General features: G+C 33.7%; 1 protein-coding gene across 1 annotated transcript in view; it reads right to left on the reverse strand.

Moving 5' to 3' along the window:
* Positions 1-11423, reverse strand: part of LOC133523755 (knirps-related protein-like) — a 91365-nt gene extending 79942 nt beyond the window's left edge. Inside the window, exon 1 of the mRNA XM_061859462.1 lies at positions 10988-11423. The gene's annotated coding sequence lies outside the window, so the exon portion shown is untranslated. The remainder of the gene's footprint in view (positions 1-10987) is intronic.
* Between the last annotated feature and the right edge of the window lie 806 nt (positions 11424-12229).

Here is a 12229-nt window from a genome sequence, read left to right on the forward strand (position 1 = left end):
TCTTATTCAACTTAGTAATTTAACGTTCTAAAATGTATTATTTTGCCATGTCATTGACAGAAAAGAAACATGAGCGTTGAAATCCACTTAAAACCTCTTCAGCACAACTACAAACAGTTTAAAAGCATCCTCATGTAATTTGATTTCAATTCAACACTCAAAATCCAATATTGTAGAACCATCTTTCACCGTCCCACTCGACCGATAAAAAATACTTATGACGCCTGCCAGTGGTAACATTGACAAATTAAATATCAACGCTTGACATATGAACTACAAACTTATAATCGCAGTCCAAAAAAGGCTTTCTTACCTTATTGTAGGACAAATAAAGTCTTCTTTTGTTTAAATTCTATTTTTGAAACGGTAGTTAAGTGTTAAAACTAAGCTTTACGCTCCGAAGTAAAAATGCAGTAAGGATATATGAAGTCGCTAGAACCGTAGTGCGTTTTTCTTTTGATGGTGTTGTATTGTAAAATTTTGGCGCATAGTAATTAGAGATGTGAGTGATGCAAGGGGTCATGCGAACGTGTATCGTCTTCAAAATTTAGATGGCGCGGAAATCAAGCGGCAGCGGAGAGTAATTTACAATTTACGAAGAAGCTTTCGAAAGTACGATATCTAGGCACTTGTTTAATCTTTTGTGAAATAACTTTTTGGTAAAAATTTCATTTTCGGTACAAGCTTTTATCGCTGACTGTAATTTTCTTAGGTTGCGTTGTTTTACCACAGAATTCCTATACCCACCTCCTATCTCCATCATCAGATCAGCTCGATGGTACCATAATATTGCATTGTCACCCGACTTACATATGTATGCAAATTTTCAGCTTCATCGGAAACCGGGAAGTTGGTCAAATTGAACTTGCAAGATTTAACCCGTACATACATAGGTACATTGTAAGCTTGTAAAAATGCACTTAAATACATCGACTTAATCCAATGTTGTCTTTTCTGGATAGCTATTGGATTGTCGGATATATGTGATAAATAACCATAATTGTTTAAGTAAAAGAGTCCGTTACAAAATAATACATACTTATTTATTGCAACAATTTAACTAAATGACAAAACTTTAATTAAGTATCTTAGTATTTTCTTAAAAAAGTTGAACAAATAGAATGTAACTTATAACGCTTGTTAAAAAAGTTAAAAAAAAAAATAGTTTTACTTCTTAATCAAAACTGTTATAAGAAATTAACTAATTTCCATCACTGACAAAAACATAATTACCTAAATTAATACCTAATTATCACTCCCACAATCTGTCATTTTATAATTATAATAACCTCTATTAATTTTTCATGATTAATAGACGTCTGCGTTCCAGAATCACTTGCTATGGCAGTTTGTTAGTTAGATTGATTAGACTCAAATCCGCTACCGCTTGTCGCTTCACACGGCCATTAGTGAGATTGGGTGGTAATTATAATTAATAGTGTGTAACTGACCGTCGTATTGTAACTAATGGTTTAGTTTGGGCTACTTGGGGTGTTTGGTAAAAAATGGCCAAGTTCGAGTTCATTTGAATCACTTTTGTTTAAGTTTTAAGGAATGCAGGGTCGGCAACGCGCATGTAGCACCTCGAGAGTTGCAGGCATCCATAGGCTACGGTGACTGCGTGGTAAAAAAAATAGATTTGATAATTTTAATGAGTTATTTTAATATGTTTCCGTTATTTATAAAATGTATTTGTAACTTACCTACCTACACTGGATGGAATTACAAAGCACTCTTTGTAATTCCATCAAGTGTAGGTAGGTAAGTTACAAATCAATAATCCTTTGCAAAAAGAAATCAATAGTTATGATTTACCATTAAATAATTTAATTATTTATACTGAAATTAAAACATTAACTTTTAAAATAAATATATTTAGATTAACGAGCTAAGCTAAGCTAAGCAGAAAAAAACGCATTTAAATACTCGATTTGCACGACCGAAGTGATCGCATAAGAGCTCCGGGAACAGTTTTGTGCGGAGCTCTAAAAATATCACCACGGATCTCTAAAACATACCCACTAGTAATATAAATTGTTATTGTTAAATGACGTGTCATATCAATTTATTTCTAAAGTTTACAGCTAATGATGAACTGACAGATCGACCTGACTTTTAATCAAATGACACGCAAACGGTAATTTATATTCACATGATTATTCCTTTTGTGACTTCATCTTCTTACTGACTTTTTTTGTTAGCTTATGAGGATCTTAAAAATAGATCTTTTATTTTTTGGGTCACGCGGTGGTTTGATTATAATAATATTAAATCACGAACGCATTTAGATGTACATCTACATATATTGCCAATTCTTAGGGCTCCGTACCCAAAGGGTGAAACGGGATTACTAGGATTCCGCTGTCTGTCTGTCTGTGTGTCCGTCTGTCACCAGGCTGTATCTCCTGAACCGTGATAGTTAGACAGTTGAAATTTTCACAGATAATGTATTTCTGTTGCCGCTATAACAACAAATACTAAAAAACAGAATAAAATAAATATTTAAGATTTTTTACCGTTTTTATAAATAATGGTATCGTGCGCGAGTCTGACCTGACTCACAGTCGGCCGTTTTTTTTATTATTCACTGCGGTAGAAAATTAGAAATGTGGTGTTTATTCAATCCCTAGCCATATTTTCTGAGGTGAATATATAGGTCATACCTACTTAGTAACGTTTACTATGGGAACAACCCTCAAATCGAGAAAAAAAATCTAGCAACATTTATGAAATAGCTTTTTTTTCGTTATTTAAGAAAAAGCAACTTGTATGTTAGTCATCTTCTTCTACCTAGCGTTATCCCGGCCTTTGCCAGGTAACCATAACACAAGCCTTCTTGGCTTACTGTGGGGCTCGGTCAATTTGTGTAAGAATATCCCTATAATATTTATTTATTTATATTTATCTGCGCGTAAACGGGAGTATCTTTCACGTCATGGAGCCATCGCTTTTTTGTATATTAGTCCGAAAAAGTACACTTGAGAACCTCAACTGGCTTTTTCAGTCCGTTAAAAGCTTTCAAGCAGTTTAATATTCTTAACTAAAATAAAAAATAACGGCCTTGTAAAACTTCTAATTACCAGATTTCTTGATCATGTTAATTAGCGAGGAATAAATTTAACACGACCTGTGCGATTTGGTCACGATCATGACCGCTTAGGTTTCCTACATGTTGCACAAGGATACATGGAAAACAACATGTAGTTTAGCAATGTTGTAACACTTGTAATATACCTAATTACTTAATGATTATTTTAAATAGTGACGATAAAGATTTATTTTATTTTCCAAGTAGACATATTAGATACAATGCGCTTATTAACGTCAAATAATAGTATATTTTTGGGACGGGGAAGGGATTGTAATTTCAAATAATAATAAATAACGGTTATTGCTTATCCATACAACATATATTTTTACAGTACATATGGGGCTACTTTATAGCACTAGTGCGAGAAGTAGCATATTACGTTACTGTGTCGAACATTTAAAGGGCCATATGTACTGTAAAACGTTGTACGATACATGTGCGAATAGGTATTTCCTATTTTTCGCACTTGTATCGTAATGTACTATTTTAGACTGGTCTGGCACTGTGGTTAGTGACATTTAATATGAAGTCGATGGTCCCGGATTCGAATCCCGGTAAGCGCATTTATTTGTGTAATGGACACAGACATTTGTTCCTGAATCATGGGTGTTTCCTATGTATGTATGTATTTATCTATATACGTATGTATATCGTTGCCTAGTAGGTACTAGTACAAGCTTGCTTAGTTTGGGGCTAGGTCGATCTATGTCTGTTACGTTTTTACGCTTAAACCGCTGAACCGATTTAGATGAAATTTGGTGTGAAGGTATTTTGAGGGGAAAACTTATGATACTCTTTATCAATCGTCATCATCATCATGCCACGCAGACGAAGTCGCGAGCAGAAGTTAGTATACATATTTATGTATAGGTACATATATATACAATGTTTAAAAAAAACACATGTGAATATCGTAATACTCGACATGTTCGTGTTATATTAAAGTACTTGACTTTGACCTCAAAAATATATTTGTTCTTTGCGTATATACTTAAGGCCTTTCTGAACGCATATGTTTTCTGTAGATTAGCCTTAGAGTGTAAATATATACGTGAAAATATGTATGCATGTTTATATCCGTGACTGTGCCGTACCGATGTGTGGTACCGTAAAATACCCTCGCATACTCGTATCCTAGTACAATTGTTGTTGCTATTAGATGCCATTACGGCTCGTGGGAATGGGTGCGGGCCGCGGGGAGCATATTATATACTAATGTGATACTAGGCTCTAGCGGAATATGTCTGGCGTTGGTCTTGGGTACGTTTCGTTGGGTATGTCTATACATGTCATACACCTATTGTAATATTATTTATTTGGAGTCAACGAAGAACGTCGTTTTCGAAATGTGAAATAAAGAGTTTAATTCTAATATTAATAAAACAAAAATTAAGAGCCAATGTTCCTTTTTTAGGGTACGGTACCAAAATGGTAAAACGGGACCCTATTACTAAGACTCCGTTGTCCGTTCGTTTGTCTGTCTGTTTGTCCGTCTGTCACCAGGATGTATCTCATGAAGCGTAATTGTTAGACCGATGAAATCTTCACAGGTGATGTATTTCTGTTGCCGCTATAACAACAAATACTAAAAACAGAATGAAATATTTATTTTAAGTAAATACTTAAGTGGGGCTCCGATACAACAAACGTGATACTTTTGTCGTTTTTCGTAATGGTATGGAACCCTCGTGCACGAGTCCGACTCGCCCTTGGCCGGTTATGTTAAACTGTTTCTTAGGAACTTACTTAAATATTATTATTTTTTAAATTCTGAAAGAAGACTTCTGTTTTATGAACCTTCACAAATTAATACCTATGAATAAGTTCAAGCTTTCAAGGAGGACCAAAAAATGTGATAGAAATGTCTATTTTTCAAAAAGCTGACGAAACCTAAGCCAGGAGGCGTATTCTGATTGTATTAATAGGTCACTGGTAGAAGACAGCCATTGACAGCCCATCCATACAAATCCAAATCAAATTCATAACCTGTTATACTAATCAGAATACTCCTCTATGCATGCTTTCCGCAGAATTTCTTTAAAGACGAAAAGTACCTTTCAGTACATAAAGTACGGTCAAGAGTACATAAAGTAAAATATGAAGTTACATTTAATTAGCGACTGAAAGACCAAACCAACATTTGCGGCGCAAGAAATCAAACGGGTCAATTCTTACACTTTTTACCACATCTCTGCTTTATTTAATTAATGCTTTTTAATTTCCATTTATGGCGATCTACTAGACTAACAGGAGTTGACTAAACAAGTCAATACGAAGCATTCGCCAAGCGACTTCAGTCCTAATTTCATGCAGAAAAGAGCTCAAGAACTCGCACTTAATTATATGAATCCATTAGAAGTGCTCTAAATGGGTATTTTTATAGCACCTAGTTGTGAATAAGACCACAACAGTGGTGATAAATTTTTGCTGCAAATACTTGTTTTGAAACGGGAAACGTACCTGTAGTTGACACTAAGCAAAAACATTTAACATCAATGGAGCTATACATTAAAAGGCGATCAGCTTTTTAATTACCATTAACAAAAAAGTCTCAAGTCAAACATTGCCACCTTTACCTTATTAACTTGATCGACTGTTACAAATATGTGTTAATTACCACAATTATTAATTATTTATTGCATTAAAACTTGGATCGATATGGAGTGGTATTAGGTCTCAATAGCTTTTCCTGACATAAAGTTTGTTCCTTTAAGGTAAAAATTAACTAAGGAAAGATATGAGTTTAGTTTCCAGATTCAGAGAGAAATTCAATATGGGATAGTTTTTATCCATAAATCAACCAATCAGTGCAGTAATAAATATCCGAGTATTACAATTCCTAGAACGAGAACTAATTTCAGGCATATATATTTGTTACTTTAATATTCATGCCAAGTTTCATGTTATTCCAGCATGACGTGATTCCAAAATAAAAGTGTAACTACGTTTGTATGGTGACTCTTAATACCTTTTCAGAACGTATGGTGCTACTTTTCTGCACTGGTGTGAGAATAAGCCCTTTTCGTGCCTATGTCGATATATACTGTAAAACGTTGTAAAATAAATGTATGAATGAGTGATTCACAACTCATTTGGATTCAAAATACCTTTGGCCGTGTTTTAATTTATCACCACTTGTTGCGAATTTCCTATTTTTCGCACTTGTATCGTAAATAAATATTACAGAACACTAGGTTAGAGACTACACTGATGTTAAAATATGATATATATATAAATCTTTCTCCGAGAAAAAAAAACTAACAGAACTAAGGGTTTGGTCATCTCCGATGTGGCAATGGTTGCGACATTGGTCCCACTAATTGGTCATTACCGAAGGCTCCGTTAAAAGGCTAATGCGAAGCTGATGGGCTCTTGCCAATCTAGAATAGGTTTATATAATTTCTCTCGAGTTTCAACACTTTTACCAACGCACTGTGACTGCACTGTTTGCAAGGAACGTTTTACAAACTCCTTTAATTTTTTTATGGATGTTTTAATATACTTAGAATTTGTTTGTATTTTAAAATATTACTTTTAATTCTGGAATTTTTGTAAAAGTATATAAATAACTTTATCTTAATCCGGTTAAACAATGAAATGTTTAAAATTTAGAAACGAAATTTACCTATGTAACTATTTAGATTTTTTAAGAATTGAGTACCAAGATATAACGGGTGCTAATCCTTATTGTAATTTAAGTATTCTGTATTTTTTCGTAATCTTTAAACCATAATAAACTTTAAAATAAAAATAAAAACCGCGAATTTTTTTTACCTACACCGTATTAATATTTATGTCGATTTATTTTAAGCAGTTTTTATACAACCGTTGAGGTTATATTATATCGCATTTTGAATACATTAAATTAAGACAACAATTATTCAATTGCCAAATTCAAATACACAAGTATGAATTATTTGAATTTGAAAATTTATTTGCAAAGATTTGAATTGACAAATTCAAATTCCAACTTGTTAATTGTTGAAAAATAATCTGACGTACCCTTCATAATCACTGAGCGTCGAATAGATAGCGATTAAATGCAAAAAAGCGCGATTACCGGCGCGTGATAATTGTGGGAACCGCGTCGGTTACCGGCGGCGCGCGCGCAGCCCGTGCCGACGATTACTGTCGCCGGGATGTACGGGAAATGTTTAGCGGTTTGAACCAGGCCATTTTTCAATAGACTTTCGATATGTACTCTAAAAGTGACTTTGTGTCCTATTTGCAGGTTTACTTCTTGATGTACCTAGGGAAAATATTTGTGCATTCGATTTTTTTATTTTGACAATTTGCCGTTGTTGGCATGTAGGTACTTACGAGAAGTGTTGAGCGCGGTTAGCAATATGGCATTTTGTCCATTGACTTACAAAGATATGATTGAGAAAGTAATATGAATTAAATACATTGTAACATATCAACAGACGACATTATTTTTTTCACTTATTACTTTGGAAAATTTCAATGGACTAATAAAAAATGATTAAGTACCTATGTAGCAGAATATTCGGGAATAGGTTAGTGCGGTTAAAATTTTGCTTCTTTCTCAATTCGTTGTAACTATTTTCTTAAGTCGATAGATTATACGCAATTTAAAATGTTAAACGAATTTTTATTATTTTAACTCATGTTTACAAACAACTACGAAAGAGGACTTGAATGCCATAAATAATGAGCAACATATTTTTGTTTCTATGTATGTATCTGGTTTTAGTAGATAACCCAATAAAATACTGTTTGTCTACGCAGGCTAAATTATATAACCACCAATTTGATTAAACGCTTTATGTTAAGAAAATACTAGTAAAATATATTATTTTATCATTATATTAATCTATTACTTTAAACGCCTATATAATGAGACGATTGGAATATGTATTCCTGTCGCAAATTTGGGTGCCAGTTAAAGCATGCTTAAGAAAACAATAAAATAAAAATCACTAAGTGGGTTCGCCATATTTGTGCCTGCATCTAAACTCCGTCAAACCTTACTAAATGTATGAAAAGTTTGACGGAGTCGAGTGTGGCCGCAGTCATATAATTTGAAAATGACCCAAGTGACCCCAAGTAATGGTAAGTACTTTGCCGTTTGCCTGCCTGTTGGCTGTAAAGTTTAAACATTTGACCAAAGACAATGAAGTCTTATTAATACTAGCTCACATATCTAGCACAGGCTGAGACTGGTACCCATTGCCTTAACGATATGAATTATGTAATTATGTAGGTACCTATTATGTTATGTTTAATGTCTTGTTTTTTCAATTTTTTTTATAATTTGTAATGTTTAAGGAAAGATGTTTTCTAGTTTTGGCAATAAACTTTTTTTACTTTACTTTAAAGTAAGTATAAAACAATTGCATATGTTGAATCTCTTTATACCATAATAATCAAAAGTAAAGAGCGAGTAAATAATAACAATCACAATATTAACTAGACACGCGGCAGCGTGTCCAGCCAAGTTCAAAGAAATAATATGTTACACTAATTGATCTAAGGTATCTAGACTAAGTGGTAGGTTTATCAAATAAGAAAAAAAACAAATAAAGTCACGTTACATTTCACGCATTGAATTCAAAAAATCTTATTCATTAAATTTTTTATGGAATCTATTTATAGTTCAACCGAAATAGTGCTTTATTTCTGTAATCAATTAGTGTATAATGAACAGAGCTGCTAAACGTACCTCGTCACAATAAGTCCCCGCTAATCCCAATAAAACCACAAAACACCTGTTGCCTCTTAAATTAACCAGTATCGTTTGACAATGGTGATTGTGTAGACATAAGCCCTGCTTTTTGCGATACAACCTTATCACAATCCACCCGTGGGAGTCGTTCCCATAGGGACATTGTCTTGGCAAAATGCATTTTTATGCGATTTTTTACAATTATGCGCATAATGGCCAATTGTTCAATTGATAGGGTCAGCTAGGTTTATGTTTGTACGATTGTCCTAGTTACTCGATGGCATAAGGTAACGTAACAACTAGTAAATGAACAATTTGCTTATTTTATTTTATATTATCTTTAGCTTGTTTTTATTTTTTGTTTCTTTTAATCGTTTCTCACGTTTTTCGCGGTTCGTTAGTCACCAATTTATTTTATTTTCATTGACTCTACTTCTACAGTTTGGTTTTATTTTTTTCTATTTAAACATTGTACAATGTATATCCTCACCATAATACAGGACGGGGTGCAGGCAGACCGAAAAGGACATGGCGGGATGACTTGGACGCATTCTACCGAAAATGGTGGGAAAATGCCAACGACAGGGTCGAGTGGAGAAAATGAGGGGAGGTCTTTGCCCAGCAATGGGACACTATAGTAGGCTAACAAAAAATAAAAAACTTTGACTTATGCTCTATAGTATCACATCATATTACGCATATGTAGGTATGGTCACAGAATACAGCCCAAAAATACGTTCATAAAAATCTTTTAGGAATATTTATCTTACTTACAAGACTTTATAAAAATATAATTAAAAAATAATATTACAATCATTTAACTAAAACAAAACGTATTATCCTAAAAATTGACTCGTGTAGCTCTTAACGCATCCACTGCCAACGTTTTCGTAGCGCTACGCTTGTAGCGTTTTCCCGCTTTATAGAGGAAAGCGACTACAAACAGAGAACCCGGGTCCTCGGCACACAATGTGTTAAAATTGACAACAATACGCCGCAATAAAAATGTTTGTCAACCTATTTTAAGGCCACCCTACCCTGGTACAAATCTACCCGTAGCGTAGTACTGTAGTACTCTCATTCTTTTCAAGCCGATTTTTCTCAAACGTTACCGCGTGATTGACTATTTCGAAAAAAGACATAAGTAGGTAATTTTGAAATAAAACCATATATTTCCGATATAGTTTTATCTCAGAAATTTACAAGGACAAATTCGAAAGTAAGTTGGTTAAATTAACAAGTCGAAAGTAAGTTGGACAAATTCGATAGATATCTAAGCACCTAGCTAATCCGTGGATCTATTTTATAAAATATAATATAATCCTTAATGGTTAAGTAACACGCGAAATTCAGAGGGATTAATAGATTAATATTTTAACATTTGACTACCTTCTTAAATTCCTATTATTACAGAAGGGATTAACGGTAATCTGGATCAAAATATTGAGCGATCTATTTAATACACTTATTTTGGTAATCCTGCTTAAAATTTATACGGATAATCCTACTAGCTAGGAGAATGAGTAGGTAGTTAAGCTATGTTTCAGTAGTAGCTATTGTTTTTTACTTCTCTTACATTGAAAGATTACTGTTAGATTTTTGGTTAGCAAATATTAAGTTAGATTCGTGCTAAGTATGTCTTTTAAGCGGATATTTCAAGCAATCATAATGTGAACGCAATGTTAGTTTAGCAAGTGTTAATTTTTTTTATCGACACTTTTTACTGTTGGTACTACAAAATTAAAATGACAATGTATGGACAATGTACACTAAAAATATAATCAAATCAATTTATGACAGGTAAACAATGCTGGCAGATTTAGATACATTGTGAATTGCGACATTTATGTTTACGACTTAGGTATGGTATAAGATATTAGAACTCTATACACCAAAGACAATAAATTATACATATTATTCATATTTGAGTTTTCAATGAGTAATAGATAGTATTAGTTTAATTTTATATTTGCTTTTTTTTTAATTGCGTTTATTTGCGTCGCTCGCTGCCCCGTTGATGTCTTTTACAGGATGCACGAAACTCACTTGCGTTCCCGGCAAGCGGACGTGTTGCGTTTCAATTAAATTTATATGAATTCAATCACATACTTATTTTATTGAAAACATTCAGTTCGAATAAAAATTTAATAAAAAAAAACTTATTTTTAGGAAGCAGTGTATTCACGTGTATCGTAATTAATATGACTCACCTTTACAGTATCTTTGGCGCTAGATTAAAATAAGTTGATCGCAGCCGATGGTCTCCTTCATAAAAATCCCACAGACACTTCACCAATTTTTCAAAACAATTCAATGTCTAAAATCACTCGAAGACGGCCCGCATCCGCGGTGCCTCAATTACGAATACTATCGATTTCAAATGTCACAGTCCAGTCACTTTCACTGAAAACAAACAAATTCAGGCGACCAATTTACAGGAGTGCGCTAACTGAAAACGCAAACACAGTCCACAGTTAACCAAAAACGAAACGAAAAAATGTATACGTTAAATTTTATATAAAGTTTCGTTGAAGTTTACGAACGGCATTTTTGAATTTACGAATTCAATTCAAAAAAAATCAAATTTAATTCGCGCGCGTGTTGTCGGATCGGCGTGCGCGCACGAATGCCTCTGTAGGAGGATTCGGCGGGCCAAGCGAGAAGTGGGCGGGGCTTCTAACGCAACATCTATCGGTAGTTCATCTCCGTCGCTCGCGCGCCAGCGCGCTATTTGCATCTTTATCTCGTGCGTTATGGTGGGAGCGTGAACTTTGCCACTGCGCCCGCGATTAAAGATACGCGACGTTATAGATCGCGCGATTATCGTAATTCTATAGTTTAATGCGTTTACTTGTTTTTATGCGTGGTGTGATATATTTAGAATAAATTAAAATTTCATCAAGTAAACCGTAATGCACACAAGTAACTTGTCAGTATACACATGCTGACATTCTCTTGTTGATTTTTCATGCGGGATGCATATTAGCACAAATAAATTCTAAATCCTATTTTAATTTGTCTGAAAATGTCACAAACAAGTTGAACGTACTAACATAATAATGATTATTTATAACTAGTACCATTAATCAACCTCTTTCATTAAAAGATATCTCTACTTGAAACGAAATACTGATATAAAGTCTTAGACTGACATTGTCTTTCAGACTAACAATAAATTGAGGTTGTGATTGTTAAGTTTTTATATTTTTACGATTACCAATATGTAAGGGGTACGTTATTATTTAGTCTTTATTTATCTTTCATCTTAGGCTAGGTTTTTATAATATGGAAATAAAAGTATAATACAACGGCAACCTGCTGAATTCTACGCCGAGTCCGACGACGCTACGGAGGCACGCCGTTTCGTCGTCGCCCAAATCCAATGTTTAAATTGTATTTTGTTATTATTTGTATTTTCTCGTATATTTTTTGTTTTGTAGTTCGCACTGCTT

Source organism: Cydia pomonella, chromosome 12 (genome assembly GCF_033807575.1).
Source record: "Cydia pomonella isolate Wapato2018A chromosome 12, ilCydPomo1, whole genome shotgun sequence".
In the NCBI taxonomy this organism is placed as follows: Eukaryota; Metazoa; Arthropoda; class Insecta; order Lepidoptera; family Tortricidae; genus Cydia; species Cydia pomonella.